Source organism: Callithrix jacchus, chromosome 16 (assembly GCF_049354715.1).
Source record: "Callithrix jacchus isolate 240 chromosome 16, calJac240_pri, whole genome shotgun sequence".
Classification (NCBI taxonomy): Eukaryota; Metazoa; Chordata; class Mammalia; order Primates; family Cebidae; genus Callithrix; species Callithrix jacchus.
The window spans coordinates 42,126,702-42,140,027 of record NC_133517.1 but is presented as its reverse complement, the minus strand read 5'-3'; the positions used below and the strand labels follow the sequence as shown (position 1 = coordinate 42,140,027).

General features: G+C 35.6%; 1 protein-coding gene and 1 pseudogene across 20 annotated transcripts in view; both read left to right on the top strand.

Moving 5' to 3' along the window:
• Nucleotides 1-13,326, top strand: part of RALYL (RALY RNA binding protein like) — a 765,327-nt gene that overhangs the window by 492,059 nt on the left and 259,942 nt on the right. The gene's annotated exons all lie outside the window — the stretch shown is intronic.
• On the top strand, nucleotides 5,870-12,240 carry LOC108588666 (26S proteasome regulatory subunit 7 pseudogene; annotated as a pseudogene). Its single transcript, XR_013527923.1, has one exon. The product of XR_013527923.1 is annotated as a 26S proteasome regulatory subunit 7 pseudogene (transcript).

Here is a 13,326-nt window from a genome sequence, read left to right as displayed (position 1 = left end):
ATGGGGATTATGGGAGCTACAATTCAAGATGAAATTTGGTTGAGGACATACCCAAAGCATATCATTCTGCCCCTGGCCTCTATCAAATCATATATCCTCACATCTCAAAACCAATAGTGCTTTCCCAACACTCCCGCAAAGTCAACTTATTTCAGCATTAACTCAAAATCTCACATTTTAAAGTCTCATCTGAGACAAGGCCAGTCCCTTCTGCTTATGACCCTGTAAAATCAAAAGCAAGTTAGTTAGTTACTAGATACAATAAGGGTACAGGCATTAGGTAAATACACCTGTTCCAAATGGGAAAAATTGGCCAAAACTACAGGGCTACAGGCCCTATGCAAGCCGCATATCCAGCAGGGCATTCAAATCTTAAAGCTCCATGATGATCTCCTTTGACATTATGTCTCATATCCAGCTCATGCTAATGCAAGAGGTGGGCTCCCACAGTCTTAGACAGCTCTGTCCCTGTGGCTTTTCAGGATACAGCATCCTCTCCAGGACACAGAGGTTCTGGCAATAGTAGTTTAATGTGATAGCATTGAATGTACAAATTGCTTTGGGCAGTATGGCTATTTTCATGATATTGATACTTCCTAACCATGAATATGGAATGTTTTTTCATTTGTTTGTGTGATCTCTGATTTCTTTGAGTAGTGGTTTATAGTTCATCTTGTGGAGATTTTTCACCTTCCTAAGTAGCTGTATTCCCAAGTATTTTATCCTTTTTGTGGCAATTGTGAATGGGAGTTTGTTCCTTATTTGACTCTTGGCATGACTGCTGTTAATGTATAAGAATGCTAGTGATTTTTGCACATTGATTTTGTATCCTGAGACTTTGCTGAAGTTGCTTATCAGCTTAAGAAGCTTTTGGGCTGAGACAATGTGGTTTTCTAGACATAGGATCATGTCATCTGCAAACAGGAATAGTGTGATTTCCTGTCTTTCTATTAGAATGCCTTTATTTCTTTCTCTTGCCTGATTGTCTCAGCCAGAACTTCCAATACTATTTGAATAGAAGTGGTGAGAGAGGGAGCATCCTTGTCTGGTGCTGGTTTTCAAGGGAAATGCTTCCAGCTTTTGCCCGTTTAGTATGATATTAACTGTGACTGCCCCGTCTTTCAGCATTACTTCAAACACAGCATTCTTTCGTAGTTATCTCTGGCACTTCCTACTTCCTCCAAAGGCCAAATTGTACAGTCTGGATGATTACACAGTACTTTCACAGTACTTCAAAGATAATTCTTGTTATCATTATCTCATCAAGGCTGTATAATCCAGGTGGACAGGACCATTTGTCTTTTATCCTTAGCATATTTTTAGCATATGGAGAGTACTCAATAAATTGTTGAAAAAGAAAATTTCCTCTGTTTAGTTCTTAGTGTAGTCAGTGCTTGCTTACTAGGTTATTAGGCATGAAATCCAAGATTACAGAACATTTAGAAGAAAGTAAATTTCTTCTTAAATTTTTGAAGGCAAATTGTATACAAAGTAAGCACAATTTGAGTTAAACTTACTTCTTAGATTTATTCTTACTTAATGTTTATTTAAAATTTTATTATAAGAAAATATATGCCAATAGTTCAGATGTTAAAAAAAAAAGGAAGAGGTAAAATTTATTGCTATCTACTGTTAAGTAGTTCTTAAAAATGTAATTATGTTCAGTTAACTTATTAGGTTGAAGGTTTTTAAGCCATAAAACCCATAACAAATAAGATTTATTATATTGCCAATTCCATGCTGTTTGAGAAATACATTTTATTCTGAAGGCCTAGCAAATACATATTTAAATTAAATAGAAACTTGAATTTTTCATGAAACTTCTTAAATATGCTTATTAAATGTTTTTATTCTTTGAATTACAGTGTAACTTTGGATGACTTAGGTGGTTTTTGAGATTATTTGAAGAATTTTCTTTCAAAAATACTTATTAAAGTATAATCAGTCCACCAATTCTATTATTTTCTACTGATGTTTTTAAGAAATTTGATGTAATAGACGCTTACAAATGGCTTCTTAAATAGGAGATAGGAGAACTGAATGGAATAGACCTAATTCCCCAAATATTAGTTTAAAATGTACTTCAAAAAGATAAAAATTAGCTTATACTGAGGAATATTTTCAAAATGAAATTTTAGGAGTTTGTTTTTGACTTAGGTAACCAATATTTGATTATTTTCATGCTCATACACATATTATCAAATTCAAATATCTTTTTTTCTCTGAAAAGCCAACTTTGTTTCTTTGTGGAAATCCTCACTATTTTATTGTTTGGCCACATAAAAAAGTTTGTCCTTTTGGGTTCCCCCTTTTCTGTGTATGTTATCCTTGTATTTTCACCATAGATGTTAGATTATCTTTACCATGTATGTTATTCGGGTGATGGGTACTCTAAAAAGCCTTGACTTTACCCCTATACAATCTATGCATGTACCAAAATTACAGTCATACCCCATAGATTTGTACAAATATAAAAGAGAAAAAGTATTATTGGTCTCAAACAAAAAAAGCATGAGTTGGTGAATCTGACTGAAAAGAGAACTGTGAGGCAATCCATGTGTTAATTAGTGTAATGGGGCAATCATTTCACAATGCATGTGTATATTAAAGCATTATGCTATATATCTGGAATATTTCCAAGTATTATTTGTCATGTATACCTCAATAAGGATGGAAAAGAGGAAAAATAAATAAATAATATAAATGTATAAAATGATAATGATCAGTGACAATATTTTGTAAATGGTCTTACTTGAAAGAATATTTTCCCTTTGGAGTTTTTCTGATCCAAGTAATTGCAATTGCAAAAACTAGGAATCACTAATGTAGAAATATGGATAGCAAATTTGGGTCACGTATACTATGACTATATTAGAAATACAGCTTATTTCTTTCTCCAAATAGTCCCTGAGATTTTGCAGATGTCCATACAGCAGAAGTGGGTCTTAGTTTGTGGCTTGCATGCAAATATACAAAGCTTGATTGTAGGCATAACCCCTTTTTTCCTACAGATATTTTATGAGAATGTTGCAATCAAGACCATGTCCTAACATTCCCAGTGTGCTCCCAAATCCCATGTCCCAGTTAGCATTTTGTTATGTGAGCAAACTGATTTCACAGTGAGTCCATGAGATAACTGAATCTGTCTCCAGAATTTTAGTGTTATCATGCTTAATAGCATATGATTATTTTAGGTCTCTACCCAATCCTAAAACAGCCTTCTGGATTTGAAGAAGCTATCTAATAGCTATTTATGCCATCATTAAGCCTCAAATAAACGCTTACTGAGGGCCTCTGTACTTGGAGTTATGGGGGAACATAGGAATGAATGTAGAATTTACAATCTTTTCAAAATATTTTTATTGCTTGGGCTCGATTACATATTAAAGGATAATTTTTTTTTTTTTTTGAGACAGTCTCACTTTGTCACTCAGGCAGCAATGCAATAGCACGATCTTGGCTCACTGCAACCTCCACCTCCCAGGTTCAAGCTATTCTCCTGTCTCAGCTGCCTCAGTAGCTGGGACTACAGGCGTGTGCCACAACACCTGGCTAATTTTTGCATTTTTAGTAGAGACAGGGATTCACCATATTGGCCAGGCTGGTCTTGAACTCCTGACCTCGTGATCCACCTGCCTCGGTCTCCCAAAGTGCTAGGATTACAGACGTGAACCACTGTACTCATAATGCACTCTCACACTTTAAAGGAAGAAATAAGGAATTAAAGGAATGAAGAAGGAAAAATATTTTATCAAGACAGAGTTATTTATGTTAAGCCTTCAAAGCTAAACTTCTTTTTCTCTAGTTGTCAATGTCCCAGATAAAATAAAACTTGATTTTGATTTGTCTTTTATTCAATAGACTAATAAAGAGTTAAAATTATTATGTTTGTAAAATGTATTTTGAATAACATGGTCAGTTATTTTCATATAGCACTAAATATAGATTGGAGATTATATAAACAGTTAAACCTGGTCATTGCGCTACTTATAACCTTAAAAGGAAATAAAAGAAAGTATAACTGGGAATAGGAATAGATTACCTACTAAGAAATGATATGTTATAATATCAAGAATAAATAATTTGCCTATTTCTTAATGATCTCAGTAAAATGTGTTTTTTAGAGATTTTTTGAATCAGAAAAGTATACCTATAACATATTCTATCTAACAATTTAAACTGTTGATAAACCTGGAAATAGAAAAGAATTGCTTCTGAATAGAAAATGCTTATAACCAATAGTATTTATTGACATTTTGCACAATAAAAGAAAATAAAAGATGCAATTACTTCAGCTGCTTTCTCAGGTAAAGCTGTTTTTAAAGAAAACTTCTTAAAGTGATGGCTAACCCAGCTCCCACATGAAATGACTTTTTTATGACCTTTTCAATGTACCTTCAATGCATGTACTTCTAGTCTAAATTATTAGCCTAGGCTACTTTCCCTTTACTCACCTCGGATAGCATTTTTCAAGAAATAAGCTTATGTACAGCACAAGTGGAAAATAAAACCACTTTCTATTTCTTCATTTATAGGAGTTTGAACTTCTTTGGAGTGCTAGAGCTATAGATTTTTCTGGATGTGTGCTTCAGAGTGAAGTCAAGTGATATTACTTTTCTATTAAATTACCAGCCAACTGAAAAAAAATCATTAGTTATAAACTTCAAATTCCACTGATATCATAAGTTATACAAAAGCATTTTGCTTTTCACACTTTTTTTAACATTGTCTATATGGGAATGGACAACTCTTGATTACTATAGCTAAATTGTGATCTTTATGAATTACTCCCTATATAAACGACCTCCTCTGACCTACAAGTGTAACTTTTTTTTTTTTTTTTTGAGATGGAGTCTCACTCTGTCACCCAGGCTGTGGTGCAGTGGCAAGATCTCATTTCACTGCAACCTCCACATTCCAGATTCAAGTGATTTTTCTGCCTCAGCCTCCCCAGTGCTGCAATTACAGGTGTGCACCACCATGCCCAGATAACTTTTTTGTATTTTTAGTAGAAACAGGGTTTCACTGTATTGGCTAGGCTGGTTTTGAACTCCTGACCTCAAATGATCCACCTGCCTTGGCCTCTCAAAGTGCTAGGTTTACAGGCCACTGCGCCTGGTCAAGTGTAGGATTGCAAGCCACTGCGCCTGGCCAAGTGTAGCGTTTTTTAATGCAAACAAGCATATGATAAAGAATTTTTTAAAGGCTGCAAAAGGTCAGAAAAATTATAGAAACCTACTTCAACATGGTTTCTACAACAATTGTAGAAACGTATTTCTTTCTTGAGCCTCTTTATTACTTTCACATTTCCTGCAGAAATCTAGAAGCTCACTAGCAACAGTGCATAAAAGAAATAATAGTAAGGCCATGTAATCACTAAATAGCGGAAGCACTGGCATCTCTTAAAATGCTGGATTACCTCAGTGCTGATCGGTGGAAAATCAAAAAGGATGGCAACCCCTGTTGAGCTCTGAATGAAGAGAAGATTGCCTTGCTGAAAAATTATGATCAGAACACTTATTCTAGGCAAATTAGCAGGTTGAGAATGACATTCAACAAATTCTTAAGAAAATTAATGATCTCAGTAGTATTAAAGAGTCTGACACTAGCTGGCCGCTACCAGCACTATGGGAGTTGACTGCAAGTAAGCAAATGCTCCAGAGTGAACAGTTTACAGGATGCAAGGTGTAGAAAGGTATTAAATTCTGACTCTGAGAACTCAAAATACATTGTAAATGTGGAGCAGATTGCTAAGTTTGTGGTGGACCTCAGTGATCTACTGACATTGAGGCAGGGAAGAAATTTGATGTGGAAGAACATAGTATTAAAGTCATGTTCCCATCTTTCCAAGGTTGACCCAAATATCACCATGTTCCAAATGGAGTAAAATCCTGATGTCATATGCAGTGATATTGGTGGCTGTAGGGAACAGATTGAGAAGTTGAAACCCCACTACTTCAGCCAGAGAGATGTGTTAACCTTGGCATTGAGCCTCCCAAGAGTGTGCTCTTTGGTCCACTAGGTACAGGCAAGACACTCTGTGCTCAGGTGGTTGCCAAATAGGACTGATGTTTGCTTCATTGAGTTATTGGATATGAACTTTTACAGAAGCATGTCTGCAAAGGGGCTAAAATGGTTCATGATTTCTTCCTGATGGCCGGAACAAGAAATAGCTGCCTTATCTTCTTTGATGAAACTGATGCTATTGGAAATGCTCAGTTTGATGATGCTGCTGGAGGTGACAATGAAGTACAGGAAAAATGTGAGAACTAATCAATCAGCTGGATGGCTTTGATCTTCAAGGCAATATTAAAGTGCTGATGGCCACTGACAGGCCTGATACATTGGATTCAGTAGTGATGAAGCCAGGGAAATTGGATAGAAAGATTGAATTTAGTTTACCTGATCTAGAGGTTCAGACTCCTATTTTTAAGATTCATACTTGTTAAATGGATGTTGAAAGATACCAGATCTGCATGGTTAGTAGGACTACATCCAAACAGCACTGGGGCTGAGATTAGAAGCTTTTGTGGAAAAGCTGGTATGGTTTATTGTTATGGTTGTTGTTTTGGATATGGAGTCTTACTCTGTTGCCCAAGTTGGAGTGCAGTGGCATGATCCCAGCTCACTGCAACCTCCACCTCCAAGGTTCAAGTGATTCTCCTGCCTCAGCCTCCTGTGTAGCTGGGATTACAGGGGCATGCCACCACACCCAGGTAATTTTGTGTATTTTTTAGAGACAGGGTTTCACCATGTTAGCCAGGCTGATCTCGATCTCCCAACCTCTGGTGGTCCTCCTGCCTCAGAGTTCCAATGTGCCAGGATTACAGGCATAAGCCACCATACCCCGCCAAAGCTGGCATGTTTTTTATCAGAGCATGGTGAAAAATTGATACTGAGGATTGCTTTGGAGGCCATAAATAAGATCATTAACTCTTATGCCAAATTCAGCACTACTCCCTGCTAACATGACACAACTGAGCCCTGAAAGCTTTCAAATGAAAACACATCTCATTGGAATACTAACCTTTTATAGAGTTGTTAATAACCACTTCACAAAAAAGATCTCAGCAATAAAAAATAATAATAGTAATTGTAATTTACTGAATACGTGTGCCAAGTTACTATGCTGGGCATTTATGTTTACTTGATAAATATTAGTTGAGTACCCACTATGAATTAGGATAAGGAAGATGATCACTGCCTTCACGGAGCATATAATCAAATATCAAGATATGTCCAATGCAATGATAAGGAGATTTAATGGGAATTATGAAGGGACAGACTAGCCTGAGGTAAAGCTTTCTGGAGAAGTTTATGATTGAACTCCATATTAAGGAAATTAGAAGATCTGCATTTGAAGATGAAGAAAAATTACATTCTAAGCAAAGAAGCTGTGTGGACAAAAGTATTGATGAGAAAATACTGTTTGTGTTCAAGGAACTACAAAGAAGTTGGCATTTGAAAGGTTAGAACTGACCAGACCTGAGGCTGGGTATGCAGGGTTAAAATCATGCAAAATCTGCCATGACATTTTAAGATACTCAAACTTATCTCTATAGGTATGAGAAGTCAATCAACACTTTCGAAGGCCATACATGGCATATATACGTATCTGACATACATGTCAGGGTACTGTTTGTATTTATAAGGATGTATTAGCTCAGGCCACTGTGTCAAATTGTCATAGACTGGGAGGTTTAAGCAGCAGATATTTATTTTTGCACAGTTTAGGAGGTAAGGAAGTCAATCAAGGGGCTGGCAAAGCAGGTTTTACCTGAGGGCTCCTCTCAGCTGGTAGGCAATCACCTTCTTGCTGTGTGCTCATGTGACTTCACTGTGGGAGCAAAGAGGGAGCAAGCACTCTGGTGTTTTATGAGGGCACTAGTCCTATTCTGAGGATTCTACCCTCGTGACCTCATCTAACTCTCATTACTTCCCAAAGACCCCATCTCCAAATGCAATTACATTGGAGGCTAGGGTTTGATATGTGAATGTACTGAGACACAAATAATGAGTCCATATCAGGGGAGAAGGAAAGAAACAGAAGAGCAGCGGTAAGGGGAAATCAGTGGGTTTGTGTGATCAATTGATTGACAGATTGTAGCTCAGAGAGAAGATATAGTCTACTTTTTTCTCACCCGCTGTAACCTAAAAACTCCATGCCACCAGGAGGCTACTGTACTAGTCTTCATCCTGGTTCCCTTCCTGCTCTTCACCCAACTCCACCATCATTTACACTACCACCCCTCATTCCACCACCCTCCTCAGCACTATTTAGCTCCTTTCAAGTACCTGATTCTCTCCCAGTTCAGGACATTTGCACATTGTAGTGGAAAAAATAGGTAAGTATACAAATAAATGTAACTCAATATGCTAAGTACTACTGAATCACAGAAGTGACTAATAGTAGTATAATCAGTCTGTTATAAATATGACATGTGTGTTCCTGAAAAATTATCACACTATGTAGAATTATACAATTTTAAAAACACAGGGCTAATGATATTTGGAGTTCAACATTCAAAAGTTTGTCAGTGCCATATATTTAAATATAAGAATCTAATGAAAATGGTAATGTGTGTGTATGTGAATAGTTAAGAAATACATAAATGATTAAAAAGTGGGTATTTTTATTATTAAATCTGGTTTGCTTTTGGAAATGGGTATTAAAGGGTTGCAACTTGTGATTTATTAGGAAGTAGGAGGGCAATGAGCTGAAATCAGAGGAAAGGTTGTATTAGGTTCAGATAGATGTGTTATAAAACACCCAGTGAATGGAGACAGTTGGTGCATGTGTGCATTAGGGTAATTTTGTGTATCCCCACCTAGCTTGGACATAGCTTGGACCTAATTTTTGCATTCCCCTCATGTTTCCCATGAAGGAAATCATGTATAAGCAACCATAATTTTTTCTTTATATCAATTCCTTTAGAACAAATTTACATTTTCAAACAAGCATTATATCAGAACTGACAATAATTGTGCCTTGAACGGTTCGAAAGCATCACAAAAGTGGCAAACTAAACAGAGTCTTTCTAACATGAAAAGCTATATGTCAGCAGAAATGAGGAAAGGGAAACAGGCAAAAGAAACAACATGCATAGAGGACCAAGTATGAAAGAGAACATCATGTTTGGCAAACTGCTAGCATGTTATTTTCCTATATTAATACATCATACTGTTTGTTTAAAGACAGGGTCCAGCTCTGTTGCCCCAGCTGGAGTGCAATAGCACAATCTCTGCTCACTGCAACCTCCTCTTCCCGGGTTCAAGCGATTCTCATGCCTCAGCCTTCTGAATGGTTGGGATTACAGGCATATGCCACCATGCCCAGCTAATTTTTGTATTTTAAGTAGAGACCAGGTCTCGCCATGTTGGCCAGGCTGCTCTCAAACTCCCAAACTCAAGTGATCCTCCCGCCTCGGCCTCCCAAAGCACTGGGATTATAGGCATGAACCATTACACCCAGCCATTACATCATAATGTTTTTTAAAGTTTTTTCAAACATTATCTTCCTCATCGTAAATGTTATAATTCACATTTTTACAACATTTGATTTTTTTTATTTCTCATTTCTCCCAATGATAGGGAAAATTGCCTTCATTTAATGTCTACAATCTTCATTTTATATATATGTGCTTTTATTTTTGTGTAATTCACCAAATAACATGGCAACATTGTAAAAATTTCAAATACTTTCATTCCAACGGAATTAGCTTTGCCTTGATGTTAAATATTACAAATACTTTTTCCACATTAAAAAAATTAACAACATGCACATACTTTGAAATGACAAAAATTACAACTTTATGAATTCGAATCCAAGAGTAATCATGTTTTCATTTCCTGTGTTCTGAAATATTATAAATTTGATAGCTTAAATTAATGTTAATTAGAATTTTAAATTCAGCCAAATAAATATTGTTCCTTGAGGTTTAATTTAGCCTATTCTATTTCAAATTACAAAATACAAAATGTATTCTTAAGTTACATGGATTCATAAAATCTATTAACAATCGCTTATTAAATGCCTACCATATGCATAAAATGATCTTAGAGTCTATGATTATATTTCATTTCATGTCTTATAATTTCCAGTGTTCTCTCTTTTGTTGAGTGTTGTATATCTATACTCAGAAAACTCCTGATAGAAGCACACTGAATGAGAAAAAATACCTGAGTGAAAACAGCACTATTATTTCACTCAACTGATTAGGTTAATTGATTTCTTGATAGACACAGGCCTTATTCCACATGGATGATCAAATTTATTATAGTTTCTGATCCTTTGAGGACACTGAAATCAAAGTTTAATAATAACTGACTCCTTTATATACACAAGTATCTTGGTTAGCTCAGTTACTTGAAATACAGAGAACTGTAATAATGTACAAAATGTGTTGTATAATTGGCAAAATCATTGAACCAATTAAACTACTTGTAGTACATTGAATTTTTTAGGGCTCTATGGAGTATTCTACAGAAATGTTCTAAAAACTTCTATAATTTTTTTGTTTGGAGTATTTATTCAATTTCTTACTACATGTTGATGACATTTGTGTTACTGAAATTAAGGTCAAGTAATAACTCTTACAATGCATGCTCTGTTAGGTAAATCCTTTGATTCTTATTTTCATTTCTCATTATCCCATCTACCTTTTTGATCAGTTCATTTTTGGGCACTTTGCAGATGAAAATAATATGAGAAAGACAATATATTCATCATCAGTGAATTCTACTCCTTTTGAGATAAAGAAAAAATTTAAATGGACAAATGAAAACTCAAAGTATTTCATTTATTTAATTCCTCCCCCAATTGCCATTGATGAACCAAGCTACTTCTCTATTCCTCATGGTTTTTATCTTTAACATCAGAACACATATTTGTAATACAAAACAATTTTGAATAAGACTTGCCTTTCCATGTTATATAACATGTAATATTCATCAGTATAGAATTTGTTTGCAAGAGGCCTTGGAATTCTATTATCTAGAATGTTAGATGACATTGTTATGATTTCAAAATATACTACCATGCTATAGTAATCAAAATGGCAAGATACTGGCATAAAAACAGATATATAGATCAAAGGAACAACACAGAAATGCCAGGAAAAAAAAAACCACAGATATGTGGTCAGTTAAAGTGTGCCAAGAACACACAGTGGGGAAAGGATAATCTCTTCAATAAGTGTTGCTGGAGAAACTGGACATTTTAATGCAGCAGCAGAAAAAAAACTTGATTGTTTTCTTACCCCGTATACAAAAATCAACTCAAAATTGATTAATGATTTAAACATAAAACCTGAAACTGTAAAACCACTAGAAATAAATGGGGAAAAAGCTTTTTTTACATTAATCTGGCAATGATTTCTTTGCTGTAACCCCAAAAGCACGGGCAACAAGACCAAAAGTAGAAAAATAGGATTGCATAGAACCAAGAAGTTTCTGCACAGCAAAGGAAACAATCACAGAGTGAAGAGGCAACCTATGAAATGGGATAAAATATTTGCAAACAATGAAAATTGGTTAATATTTAAAATACATAAGAAACTCGAGCACCCTAATAGCAAACAGCAAATAATCTGATAAAGAAATGGACAAAGGGATGTGAAAAGACATTTCTTAAGAGAAGATTTACAAAGGGCCAACAAGTATATAAAAAAAATTCTTAACATCACTAATTATCAGGGAAATGCAAATAAAAACTGTAATGAGATATTAACTCATACCTACACGTTAGAATGACTATTATCAAAAAGACAAAAGATAGCAAGTGTCATCAAGTGTGGGGAAAAAGCCCTTTTACACTGGTGATGTGAATATAAATTGGTACAGCCATGATGGAACAGTATTGAGGTTCCTCAAAAAATTTAATCTAGAACTGTTATATTATCCAGCAATTACACTACTGATTGTCTATTGAAAGGAGGAAGCAGTGTCATTGCTCCTATGTTCATTGTGGCATTATTCACAATAGCCAAGATATGAAATCAATAAGTTTCCATCAGCTAATGAATGGATAAAGAAAATATGGCCCTATCTCTACTGAAAACACAAAAATTAGCTGGGCATTGTGGCAGGCACCTGTAATCCAAGCTACTCAGGAGGCTGAGGCAGGAGAATTGCTAGAACCCAAAAGGCAGAAGTTGCAGTGAGCCAAGATCATACCACTGCATTCCAGCCTGGGTGACAGAGCAGTGAGACTCCATCTTAAAAAAAAAAAAAAAAAAAAAAAAAAGTGATGAGTTAAATGGCTTAATTATAGTAACTCTTTCTTAATTTATATTTATATCAAAACACATATAAGTATAAATTGTAAATATATACAATTTTTATTTGTTAATTATACTTTACTAAAGATAGAAAAATTTTAAATCTCTTTTTTTAAAATTATTGTACTTTAAGTTCTGGGGTACATGTGCAGATTGTACAGGCTTTTACTAGGTACACACATGCCATGGTGGTTTGCTGCATCCATCAACCTATCATCTACATTAGTTATTTCTCTTAATGTTATCCCTCCCCAATACCCCCACCCTCTGCTATCCCTCCCCTAGTCTCCCAACCTCCTGACAGGCCCCAGTGTGCAATGTTCCCCTCCCTATGTCCATGTGTTCTCATTGTTCAACACCCACTTATGAGTGAGAACATGCAGTGTTTGGTTTTCTGTTCTTGTGTCAGTTTGCTGAGAATGATGGTTTCCAGATTCATCCATGTCCCTGCAAAGGACATGGACTCATCCTTTTTTATGGCTGCACAGTATTCCATGGTGTAGATGTGCCACATTTTCTTTATCCAGTCTATCATTGATGGGCATTTGGGTCAGTCCCAAGTCTTTGCTATTGTAAATAGTGATGCAATAAACATATGTGTGCATGTGTCTTTATAATACAATGTTTTATAATACTTTGGGTATATACCTGGTAATGGGATTGCTGGGTCAAATGTCATTTCTATTTCTAGATCCTTGAGGAATTGCCACACTGTCTTCCACAATGGTTGAACTAATTTACACTCCCACCAACAGTGTAAAAGTGTTCCTATTTCTCCACACCCTCTCCAGCATGTTGTCTTCAGATTTTTTAATGATCGCCATTCTAACTGGCATGAGATGGTATCTCAATGTGGTTTTGATTTGCACTTCCCTAATGACCAGTGATGATGAGCTTTTTGTCATATGTTAGTTAGCTGCATAATGTCTTCTTTTGAGAAGTGTCTGTTGATATCCTTTGTCTACTTTTTGATGGGGTCGTTTGTGTTTTTCTTGTAAATTTGTTTAAGTTCTTTGTAGATTCTGTATATTAGCCCTTTTTCAGATGG